The sequence below is a fragment of the Phoenix dactylifera genome, chromosome 1 (assembly GCF_051530095.1).
Source record: "Phoenix dactylifera cultivar Ajwa chromosome 1, Ajwa_hap1_PhDact_Kaust_v1.1, whole genome shotgun sequence".
Lineage (NCBI taxonomy): Eukaryota > Viridiplantae > Streptophyta > Magnoliopsida > Arecales > Arecaceae > Phoenix > Phoenix dactylifera.
Window position 1 is genome coordinate 60,658,874 of NC_143190.1, and position 11,882 is coordinate 60,670,755.

Sequence of the window (11,882 nt, forward strand, 5' to 3'; positions counted from 1 at the left end):
CCTAGAGGACGGTGAAGGACCGACAGAGGAAGCTCGGGACGGACCGGAAATGACTTAGGAACGGACGGAAACTCAATGTCCGGCGAAAAATCGACGGAAAAAGGGCTTGGAGACGATCGGGGATGACCTAGGAGTCGGCTCTAGGGCTTTGTGAACAGTGGCGGCTTGAGGAAAAGTGTTTGCGAAACGACAAACCTAGGGTTAAAAAGTCGGATCCCGACTGCGAGTCGACTCGACCTCGAGTCGACTCCAGAATATGCGCGAGTCGACTCCCGACAGTGTGCGAGTCGACTCCCCCTTAGGAGCCGGCTCTGAAACTTACTCGAGTCGTCTCTAACCTTGGCACGCACCTAAAAACCATGCCATAATCGTGCCAAATGAGGGAAAATCACCTAATTAAGGACTGATTTGATGATCACTGCATAGAAACTCTATTTTAACCTCATTCTAATCATCAAAATCAATTAATCTAGTGAAAAACCCCACTAGGATGGATCAATCACTCCTAATCCCCTTCTAAGCACACTAAACCTCTCTTCACTTAGGGGTTTTGTAAAAATGTCTGCTAATTGATTATCAGTACACACAAATTGGAGTGACACATCACCATTCAATACATGATCTCTTATGAAGTGATGTCTTATCTCAATGTGTTTAGTTCTTGAGTGTTGAATTGGATTTTTAGTGAGATTTATGGCACTTGTGTTATCACAATTAATGGGGATTTTATCTTGTTTAATGCCATAATCTTCTAATTGTTGTTTAATCCATAAGATTTGAGCACAACAACTCCCGGCTGCAACATATTCAGCTTCTGCAGTGGATAATGCAACCGAGTTTTGTTTCTTGCTAAACCATGAGATTAGGTTTTCTCCTAGAAATTGACAGGACCCGCTGGTACTTTTTCTATCAAGCTTACATCCAGCGAAGTCTGAATCTGTGTACCCTATTAAGTTTAGGCTAGATTCTTTAGAGTACCACAGCCCTATGTTCTTAGTTCCAATTAAGTATTTAAAGATTCTCTTAACTGCAGCTAGGTGTGATTCTTTAGGATTAGCCTGATATCTAGCACACATGCACACACTAAACATAATATCAGGCCTACTTGCAGTAAGATACAGTAAAGAACCTATCATACCTCTATAAAATTTTTGATTTACAGATTTACCTGATTCATCTTGGTCTAACTTACATGATGAGCTCATGGGGGTGCTGATTGACTTGTTTCCCTCCATATCAAACTTCTTGAGCATCTCCTTGATATATTTTGCTTGATTGATGAAGATGCCTCCTTCAGATTGTTTGATTTGAAGCCCGAGGAAGTAGTTCAGCTCTCCCATCATGCTCATCTCAAACTCACTCTGCATCAAATCAGCAAATTCCTCGCAGAGGCGATTGTTAGTAGCACCGAAAATGATATCATCAACATAAATCTGTACTAATAACATATCCTTATTTTTCTTTTTCAGAAATAATGTTGTATCTACATTTCCCCTAGAGAATTCATGTTCTAATAGAAATTTACTAAGTCTCTCATACCATGCTCTAGGTGCTTGTTTTAGTCCATAAAGTGCTTTGTTCAGTTTATACACATGATTAGGGTATTGATGATTTTCAAAACCAGGAGGTTGTTCTACATACACCTCCTCATTAATAAACCCATTTAGAAAAGCACTCTTTACATCCATTTGATATAGTTTGAAGTCCTTAGAGCATGCATATGCTAATAGAAGTCTAATTGCCTCAAGTCTAGCTACGGGAGCAAAGGTTTCATCAAAATCTATGCCTTCTTCTTGACTATAACCCTTTGCTACTAGTCTAGCCTTATTCCTTATAACAATTCCATTTTCATCTAGCTTATTTTTATATATCCATTTAGTACCTATAATTGGATATTCAGAAGGTCTCTCCACTAGATCCCAAACCTTGTTTCTAGTAAATTGATTTAGTTCTTCTTGCATTGCATTTATCCAATTTACATCATTTTCGGCTTCTTCTATATGTTTGGGCTCAAAGTGTGAAACAAAAGCTAGATGATTATTCAAATTCCTAAGGGATGCTCTAGTCCTAACCGGTTGTGATGGATCATCTAGAATTAGTTCCTTAGGATGCCCGTGAGCATACCTCCAAGCTTTAGCTAGCCCATGATCCACTATAGGCTCTTGGTTTGACGATTCTCCTTCAATCAACTTTTGATTATCATCTTGTAATCCCATCTCATCTATCTTTTCTTCAAGTATTTCAATATCATCATCAAAATTAACCTTCTTACTAGATGAGATGTCACTAGAGTCATCAAAAACAACATGTATAGATTCTTCTATAACTAGGGTTCTTTTATTAAAGATTCTATAGGCTTTACTAGTTGTAGAATAACCTAGGAATATTCCTTCATCAGATTTAGGATCAAATTTCCCTAGATTATCTTTCCCATTATTATGTACAAAACACCTACATCCAAAAACATGAAAATAGTTAACTTTTGGTTTTCTGTTTTTCCACAGTTCATAAGGTGTTTTCTTTATAATGGGTCTTAATAAAACTCTATTTAATATATGGCAAGAAGTATTAATGGCTTCTCCCCAAAAGTACTTAGGGAGGTTACTTTCACATAACATCGTTCTAGCCATTTCCTCTAGAGTTCTATTCTTTCTTTCCACAACTCCATTTTGTTGTGGTGTCCTAGGTGCAGAAAAATTATGGGTTATCCCCTTTTTACTACAAAATTCATCAAATAATTGATTTTCGAATTCGGTACCATGGTCACTTCTAATGGCTATGACTGAAGACTCTCTAGCATTTGTTACTTCCTTATGGAACTTTTTAAACATTGAAAATGCTTGGTCCTTATGTGCTAGAAACATGACCCATGTGTACCTAGAGTAATCATCTACTATGACTAGACCATATTTATTTCCACCTAGGCTTGTTGTTCTAGTTGGACCAAATAGGTCCATGTGTAATAATTCTAGAGGCCTAGAGGTAGAGACACATTTTATGGATTTAAAAGAGTTCCTAGATTGTTTGCCAAATTGACATGCTTCACATATTTTGTTCTTTTCAAATTTTAATTTTGGCAAACCTATCACGGAGTCTCTTTTAACTAATTTAGTTATTGTGTCCATGCTTGCATGACCTAACTTACTGTGCCATAACCAACTAGCATCATTATCTTTAGTTTCATTTACAACTAGACATTGGTTATGTTTTGCAAGATCTTCTAGATCTACAACATATACATTTCCACGTCTAATCCCTTTAAAAACTAAGCTATTATCATTAGGATTTGTTATAATACATAGTGATGGTTTAAACATAACATCATATCCTTTATCACATAATTGACTGATGCTTAACAAGTTATGCTTAAGACCATCAACATATCTAACATTATCTATAAAAGTAGAAGGGGTGATTTAAACTTTACCAATACCAATGATGTGACCTTGGTTGTTGTCTCCAAACGTCACAGCACCTCCCTTCTTAGCTTCAAGGATGAAAAATTAGTCTTTATCACCCGTCATGTGCCTTGAGCAGCCACTATCCAAATACCAGCAATTTTTGTTGACCTTGGCTGCAAGACACTCCTACACAAGCAAATCATGTCATCTTAGGTACCCAAGTTTTCTTGGGTCCTTCATGGTTAGTCAAGTTGGTTCCTTTTGGAACCCATACCCTTTTAATTTTTCTTTTAGTTTTACTTTTCCTAAAATTACATACATTTGCTTTATGGCCTACTGTACCACAACAAAAGCAGGTTATTTTCTTAGTTTTTGTTTCCCTAGCTTTAACAAAGAAGTTACTAAGAAGTTTTTGCTTATTCCTTGGTTTATATCCTAAACCGGCTTTATTAAACACTGCACGTTGACTATTTAGTATCATGTTTAATTTTTCAGAACTATAGGTAAATCTTTCAACTAAGGGTTTGTATTTGTTAAGTTCTTTAGTTAGTGTCTGATTTTCGGCTTTTAGATCATTAAGTTCTTTAGTAAGATCCTTATCTAAGGTTTGTTTATATTTTTTAAGTTCTGAAAATTTCTTAGTTAGTTTTTCATTTTCTTTAGTTAAGGTGTTGGTCTTTTGAGTTAAAAGTTGGTTGCTTGTTTTAAGTTCTATATTTTCTTTGGTGATTAAATCCTTATCCTTAACTAATTTATCGTATTTATGTAGGTATGATTGATTAGTTATTTTCAGTTCTTTATTCTTAAGATTTATAGCCTTATATTCTACCATTAATTCATTAAATGCATCATAAAGTTCAACAAAAGAAAAATCAGGATGCGTGTCGGAAGTTACCTCGTTTTCGTTGGCCATGAAACAGAAATTGGCCTTCTCTTCTTGTTCATCATCTGATGAGGAGGATGATGAGTCGGAGTCCGATAGGGTAGTGACAAGTGCCTTTTTCTTCTTGTACTTACTCCCCTTCTTCAGTAAGGGGCACTCCGCTCTTATGTGACCCGGCTTCTTGCACTCGTAACAACCAATCCCCTCATTTTCCCTTTCCTTACCTTTGTCTTTGCAGTAGAAATTTGAGAGGCCTCTCCTTTGATGATAGGACTTCTTGTGGTTGATGAATTTCTTGAACTTGCGCACAAGAAGAGCCTCACCACCATCTTCCTCATCTTCTTCTTCTTCACTGCTGCTGCTGCAAGACAAGTCCTTATTAGAAGATGTAGATTTAAGGGCTATTACCTTTTTCTTATGGGAGGACTCTTCCTCGTTGTGTTGTTTCATGGTGAGCTCGTGCGTCATGAGGGATCCAAGAAGCTCCTCAAGTGGTAGCTTGTTCAAGTCCTTGGCTTCTTGGATTGCTGTCACTCTAGCTTCCCACGACCTCGGTAGACACCGAAGGATTTTCCTGACAAGCTCACTGTTAGTATAGTTCTTGCCAAGGCTTTTTAGACCATTGACAATATCAGTAAACCTAGTGAACATGGATGTGATTGTTTCATTTGAATCCATTTTAAATAGTTCATATTTATGAACCAAGATGTTTATTTTGGATTCCTTGACTTGATTCGTGCCCTCATGGGTCACTTCAAGTCTGTCCCAAATTTCTTTTGCTGAATTACAAGTTGAAATCCTATTGAATTCATTACGGTCTAAGGCATAATAGAAGACATTCATTGCTTTAGAGTTTAATTGTGCCTTCCTCATGTCATGTTCATCCCAGTCCATTTCTAGTTTAGGTACCTTAACACCATCTACGTAAATGGATAGGATGTATGGCCCATTTACTACAATGGACCACATCTCATAGTCTTGGGCTTGAATGAATATTCTCATCCTAGCCTTCCAGTATGAGTAGTCAGATCCATTGAAGAAAGGGGGTCTTTGGGTGGACTGACCCTCAATGTGAGAAGATCCAAATGGGGTTGTCATTTTGATCTTTTAACTCTTGAGTGGAAGAGTTTTTGGCTCTGATACCACTTGTTGCCCAGATAGACAACCCAAGAGGGGGGGTGATGGGTTTTTAAAATAATTTGGCTAATTAAAACTTTGTGGATGATTAATTAAAAACTATAGCAAGTTATTTAATTAAAGCCTAGTGCTGTGAGTAATGTGCGGAGAAGAAGATGAGAGACAATGCACTACAAACACAAAGTTTTATAGTGGTTCGGAGCTAACCCTTGCTCCTACGTCCACTCTCCAAGTCTCACTTGGGAATTTCACTATAACCCTCTTGGATTACAGCCGGTTGTTTTGCAAGCTCACAACCAAACTTGTTGTTTTACGAGCTCACAACGAACTCGGTCGGTTTTCCCAGGCTCACCGACTAGAACCAACCCCGATTGTTTTTCCGGGCTCACAATCAAACCCTTACACACGTTGGTTTTAACTTGGCTCACCAACCAACCTTAAACCCCTTGATTCAATCCCCCGATTGAATCAAGTAAATACAAGAGATAGAAGAAAATAGAAAATAGCTTCTCAAAAAGCAGATTTAAAACAATATAATCGTAAAGGAGTTAGAAGCCCTCAAACGCTTTTAAGCTGGTGAAGAGGTATGGCTTCTGGAACTCCGGTCTCCTCTTGAAAGAGTGGTCGACTTGAATGCAGGAGGAGGAAGCTTTGATTGTTGGGAAGAAGTTGTTGGAGCAGTAAATGCAGATCTTCCCTTTTTCGTTTAAGAGCACTTGGAGAGCTTGAAAACTTGAATGCTTGGAGTGGAATATCTGTTCTCTGCCTTGCTACAGTCCTCTGTGGCTATTTAAGCCAACCCCCACGGAAACTAGCCGTTACTCTGCTTTTTCTGGCCGTTCTGCACACTCTGCGCAGCCTGACAATATGACCGTTGGTGGGTTGGAGTCGACTCGCGCGATCAGGAGTCGACTCGGCTGTAGCAGGAGTCGACTCACGCTTTTCCGGAGTCGACTCGGCAACTGTTCCAAATTTGAATTAAAGTTGCCGTCTTGACTGGGAGTCGACTCGTCTTGACCTGGAGTCGACTCGCCAACTTCTGGAGCTGACCTGGCAATTTTGGAGTCGGCTCATCCACTGAAGTCCGTGGATCCAATTTTGAATTTTGTCCACTCGAGTCGACTCGACTGTCCTGGGAGTCGACTCGAATCTCAGAGCCCGAACTCCCGATTCTCTGTCTTTTGGCTCATCCAGTCTTGGAGTCGACTCGAACTTCCTTGGAGTCGACTCGGCTCTCAGTTTCCGAAAGTTGGTCTTCTGCCTTTTGACGTGAAGCTTGTCTCGGAGTCGACTCGAGCTGTCTGTGAGTCGACTCGAATCTCAGAGGCAGTAACATGGTCTTCTGTCTGTTGATGGTCGCTCAGTCTCGGAGTCGACTCGCGTACTGCGGGAGTCGACTCGAATCTCAGAGTCCGAAAATCGTTCTCTGACTTTTTCCTTGTGTTCCTCTGAGAGTCGACTCTTACCTTCTTTGGAGTCGACCTGCCAACCATCGGAGTCGACTCGCGTTCCACTGGAGTCGACTCGAATCTCAGACCCGAAAACTGCTCTCTGACTTTTCTTTGTGTTTCTCTTGGAGTCGACTCTTACTACCCTGGAGTCGACTCGTTGAACATTGGAGTCGACTCGCGCACTTCGGGAGTCGACTCGTTGACAGTTTCTGAGTTGAAGCTTTCTGTCTTTCTGTCTGTTCTCAGTCGGAGTCGACTCGTACTGATCTGGAGTCGACTCGAGCTCGTGCCAGTGAACTTGATACGCTTGGAGTCGACTCGTGATACTCGGGAGTCGACTCGAGTCTTAGACTTTGGTTCAGCAGACTTCTTACCTTATCCAAAATACTATGAACCAAATCTAGAGACACTTGGACAGGATTTTCACTGAAACACTCAATTGAATTCATTAGTAATCACAAGATATACTCAAATGCTTTGAGCTCATCAAAATCAAATGGGGTTTTAATCAATCACTCCACAATCTCCCCCTTTTTGATGATGACAAAACTTTGAGTATATGTAAAATGAATTGCTCATAAAACAATGAAGTAAAATCCATAAATGAATTCAAATGTCTGATAATTTAATTTATCCAAGTTTGAAAGGAGTGAAACATTAAATTTCGGAGTTAAAGCTCCCCCTTTCATTTGGAATTATATAAGCCTTCATATTATGCAATCAATTGTTTGGCTTATATGTCATTAATGATTTAGCTTGATTAAGATTCAGATTCTCCCCCTCAACATATGCATTCAACTATGTTTTGATTCTCTGAATTTCCTTTTAATGCTTTGAAGTTTTTGAACTGAATTTTATCTTTTTAGAGGGAAAATCTGTCAATTTGTTCTTGAGTAGGATTCAGCTAATCTCCGAATATCCCTTGAATAGATTCTGGAGATTACTCCATTAGGAGCCCCAAAAGAGAGATAATGAGCCTCGAGGTACCGAATCCACTTAGAACAAATTTGAGTGTGTTTTTAAGAGTTTATCTTTTTATTTATTTCCATTGATTTCTTTTACATATTTTTTTCATATTTCTCCCCTTTTACACATTTTATACATATTTCTCCCCCTTTTTGTCATCATACCAAAAAGGAGGTAATCACACACAATCAATCATAAAGCAAAGCACATAATTGAAGATAAAATGTCTACTCATTGTATTGATATGAATATGAATACATGTGAGAATACAATAAGTAAAGCAAAGCAAGACAAAACACAACTCAAACACATCTATGTCCTCCTCGAGGATGAAGCTCCCCCTCTCGAGGATGCATCTCCTCCTCTGGAGGATGTGGCACCTCCTCTCGAGGATGGTGCTCCTCCTCTCAATCGGCTCTGCTCCATGAGGAGGGTGACTGCATCTGTCACATGTCCGAGCTGCGTGATAATAGACGTGGTGGCTCTGCTATGTGTAGTGGAGAGCTCTGTCACCGACGCCTGAAGCCCAGTCACCGATGTCTGAAGTGCGTCCAGCTTGTCGATGAGTACATTCGCCAAGCGCTCGGCCCCCTCGGTGGTGGTGTGCATGTCACGACCTATCTCCTCTCGCATCTGTCGAGTGGAGCTCGTGACCTCACTCATGCTGTGGAACTGGGCCTGGACCAAACTCCGGACATTGTAGATCTCTTTCCGTACATGAGCCGTCATGTCAGTCACGGCTGTCAAGGAAGGGACCAACTGAGAAGATACGGGTGCAGGAGTGGGGGCAGGCACCGCACCTCGGAGCTCCCGAAGCAGCTCATCCCTCAGATCTCGGACGATCTCCTGCCGCAGCTCCCGGAGCTGCTCTGTATCAATACGGACCTCCATAGATGGTGGAACTGAGGAGGAAGGTCCGGCAGAGGTGGTAGGAGCAGGAGGAGTGGATGGGAGGTCTGGATGGTCTGGAAGGTCTGGGTAGTCTGAATCTGGCTCAGGACTGGGTGATGGTCTGGTGGTCTGAGCAGTGAGAGTGGACTTCCTAACCCAGATGCCTTCTCTCTTCCGAAATCCCATCCTGTGCATAGTCTCCGTACATAAGCGATCAGTCCATCGTAAGGCACGAGAGGGTTCCCTCTCAGGAATGGGAATCTCGTACTGCCTAAAAAGAAGAGTGAATAACATCCCGTATGGGAGTGAGAGCCTAGGTCTATCTAGGGGCTCACACATATACCTATAAATGAGCTTTGGGAAGTTGATCGGGGTGTCCTGAAGGATATAAGACATAATAGCTAAGTCCCTCTCATTCACAAAATCAAATCTCCCTGTCTTAGGGAAGATGGACCTGGACAGAATGCTCAAAAGGATTCTCACTTCAATAGGAAGTGAGCTAGCAGATACCTCATCTAGGGGGGACTGAGGTGGATGCCCTAAGACGACCGTAAGGGCCGCAACTCTATCCTCAGGTTGTGCGGGAGCCACCCCTACTAATGGAAGGTGAAGGATATGGGCAATGAGGTCCTCTGTGACACGCAACGGGACACCTACTACCGTGCCCTCGATACCTCCATCTCCCCGATGGACGGTACTGTAAAACTCTTGAACTAGGCCAAGATAGGTGGGAAGGTCCAAGGTGAGGAAGTACTCTAGGCCCTGGGCTCTAAGCCTATCGCCTATGGTGAACCCCTCCCGCGACGGTGGGCGCAAGGCCGCTCGCGACAAGGAGCGGGGAGGGGGGTACTGGCCCGCTCGCAACAGGGGGCGGGCCCACTCGCAGCCGGTGGCACGAGCGGCACGGGCCCCCCACTGGGCGCGCCAACACCGCGTGGCGCGCCGCGCGCACCAGGCGCGCCGTCGAGCCGCAATGAGCCGATGGCTCGGGGCGCGCCATCCACTCGGCCCGCAGCAACCGGCCCACGGCCGCGGCGCCCAGCCCTGTGGGCCCGTGCGCGTTGGGCCAGCGCCGGTGCTGCCTGGATCGCCAGGCCTGGGCCTGCTTGTGGGCCAAGGCCCGCAGGGGGCCTAGGCTTTTTCTGGTTTTGGGCCCGGGCTACGATCACCTTGCTGGGCTCAACGTCGGCCCGTTGGAGGGCCTGGTCGACCGAGCCAACCGGGTCGACCCGCCGGCTGGGCCTCGGGTCCCCCGATTCAACCCGTTCGGGAACTGGGTCGCCAACCATGGCAACCCGGTCCTGGCTATCGGGGGGGCCGGAGCCAAGAGGGCACCACCACCGGCCAAAGGCGACCGGCGGCGTGCGACCTTAGTTGGCTTTCTACCCTTTTGTTTGGCCATTTATTCAAAAGAGAAAGCGTACGGGTGCGTACGCGTGAAGTATTTATGGAAGGAATGGCGCGTTGTATTCTATTTCCAAGGATGACCCTGCAATCATTATGGCACGGCGTGTTTGTTTCTTTGTAGTTGATTCATCTATAGGCTAGAGAGAATCAATAAATTTTCTCATTTCTATCTTTTTATTTTTTTAGCAAAATGTACCCACATTAGAACTATATAAATTACTATTTTTATTAAATAAATAAATAAATAAATTTTTTTATCCCTATCTTTCTGAATTAGGGATAGTAAAATATGATCTGACTTGCCAACCCGATCCGTATTCGGTCCGTCATAAACAGGTTCGAATTATAAACAGGTTAACCCATTTAACCTGTTTATTAATTGGGTCGGATACGGATTTTAGATATCTGACTTGTTTAACCGTTTAATCCGTTTATAATTTAATATCCATAGTTTTTTTTATTTGATGGGAGTCTGGGAGTTATTTTAAAATAGTTTATAATTTTTGTTTTCGTATCTTGGACCGCAGTTCCTTTTTGTTTTCGTTTCTCCAGTTCCTTCCTCTCTACGACTCTACTCGAAGCTCTATCTCCATGGTGGAAGATCTCCACCCCTTCCGAACCCCACCTCCGCCGCAAGCAGTGGAAGATCTCCTCCTCCTTAGTCGGCGATCACCCCCGCCACCCCCTGCCATCTAAGGATCCCTGGAAAGCCCCCTCCAAGATCCATTCCCTCACCATCCTCGGCCTTGACGACCCCCGACTTGAAATCGAGCGGCGGGGAGGACGCCAAAGGCGACGGGTATCGGGAGTTTGACGACCTCTGGTTGGGGGGGGGGGGGGAATCCGAAAGCACGGGGGTGGCAGCGGGGGCTAGGGTTAGGATTTCGGGCCCTCCCCTCTCTCCGTTCTCTTTCTTTAGTCCTCAAAGACCCCGAGCCCACCCTAGTGGCTTAAGGTTAGGGTTTCGATGTCGACGGTGGCGGCGATGAGAAGGTACGAGTTCTGCAGCTCCTCAATATATGCTTTCTTCACCTTCGTTAGGTTTTCATTCTCCTCCTTCGTTTTAGGTCGTCGGATCCATTGAACCCCTCAGAGCCCAGCCCTTAGGAGGAGGGGGAGGAGGAGAGATGCTGGGAGTCGGGCCCTCCGCTGGAGAGTTATCGTCGATCTCGAGGTACCGCTGCCAGAGATCGTCGTCTTCTTCCATGGGGAGTGGCCCGAGTGGGGGTTTGCGGAAGGATGAGATCATGGGAGGAACCGAGGAAGAGAGTAGGGCCGGCTGCCCGGCTATAGAGAGGGATTCGAAATTTTGCATAGGCGGTGGAGAACGAGATGAAAGCTCCAAATTTTTTTTTATTAAACGGATCGGGTCGGATTATCTGTTTAATAAATAGGTCGGTTCAGATTATAATTTTCTAACCTGTTTAATAAACAGTTCGGGTTCAGATTTATGATTTTCTGATCCGATCTGCATCTAATCTAATCTGTTTATATCTAATCCGATTCAATTGCCACCCCTATTGAACCGCTCAATATTTTTGAATGTGATCTCAATGCTTTTCTTCGTATCAACGTATTAAAAGCACAACTTGATTAATGCTTTTCTTCACATCAACGTATTAAAAGCACGTCTAAAATCTTAATACGTTGATATGACGTCAATTTTACAGTTCCGCTCTTCCGCTAAGTACTGCAAGGATTTACCGGGAACCGGCCGACTGCTTCGACGGCTCTGATTGCATACAC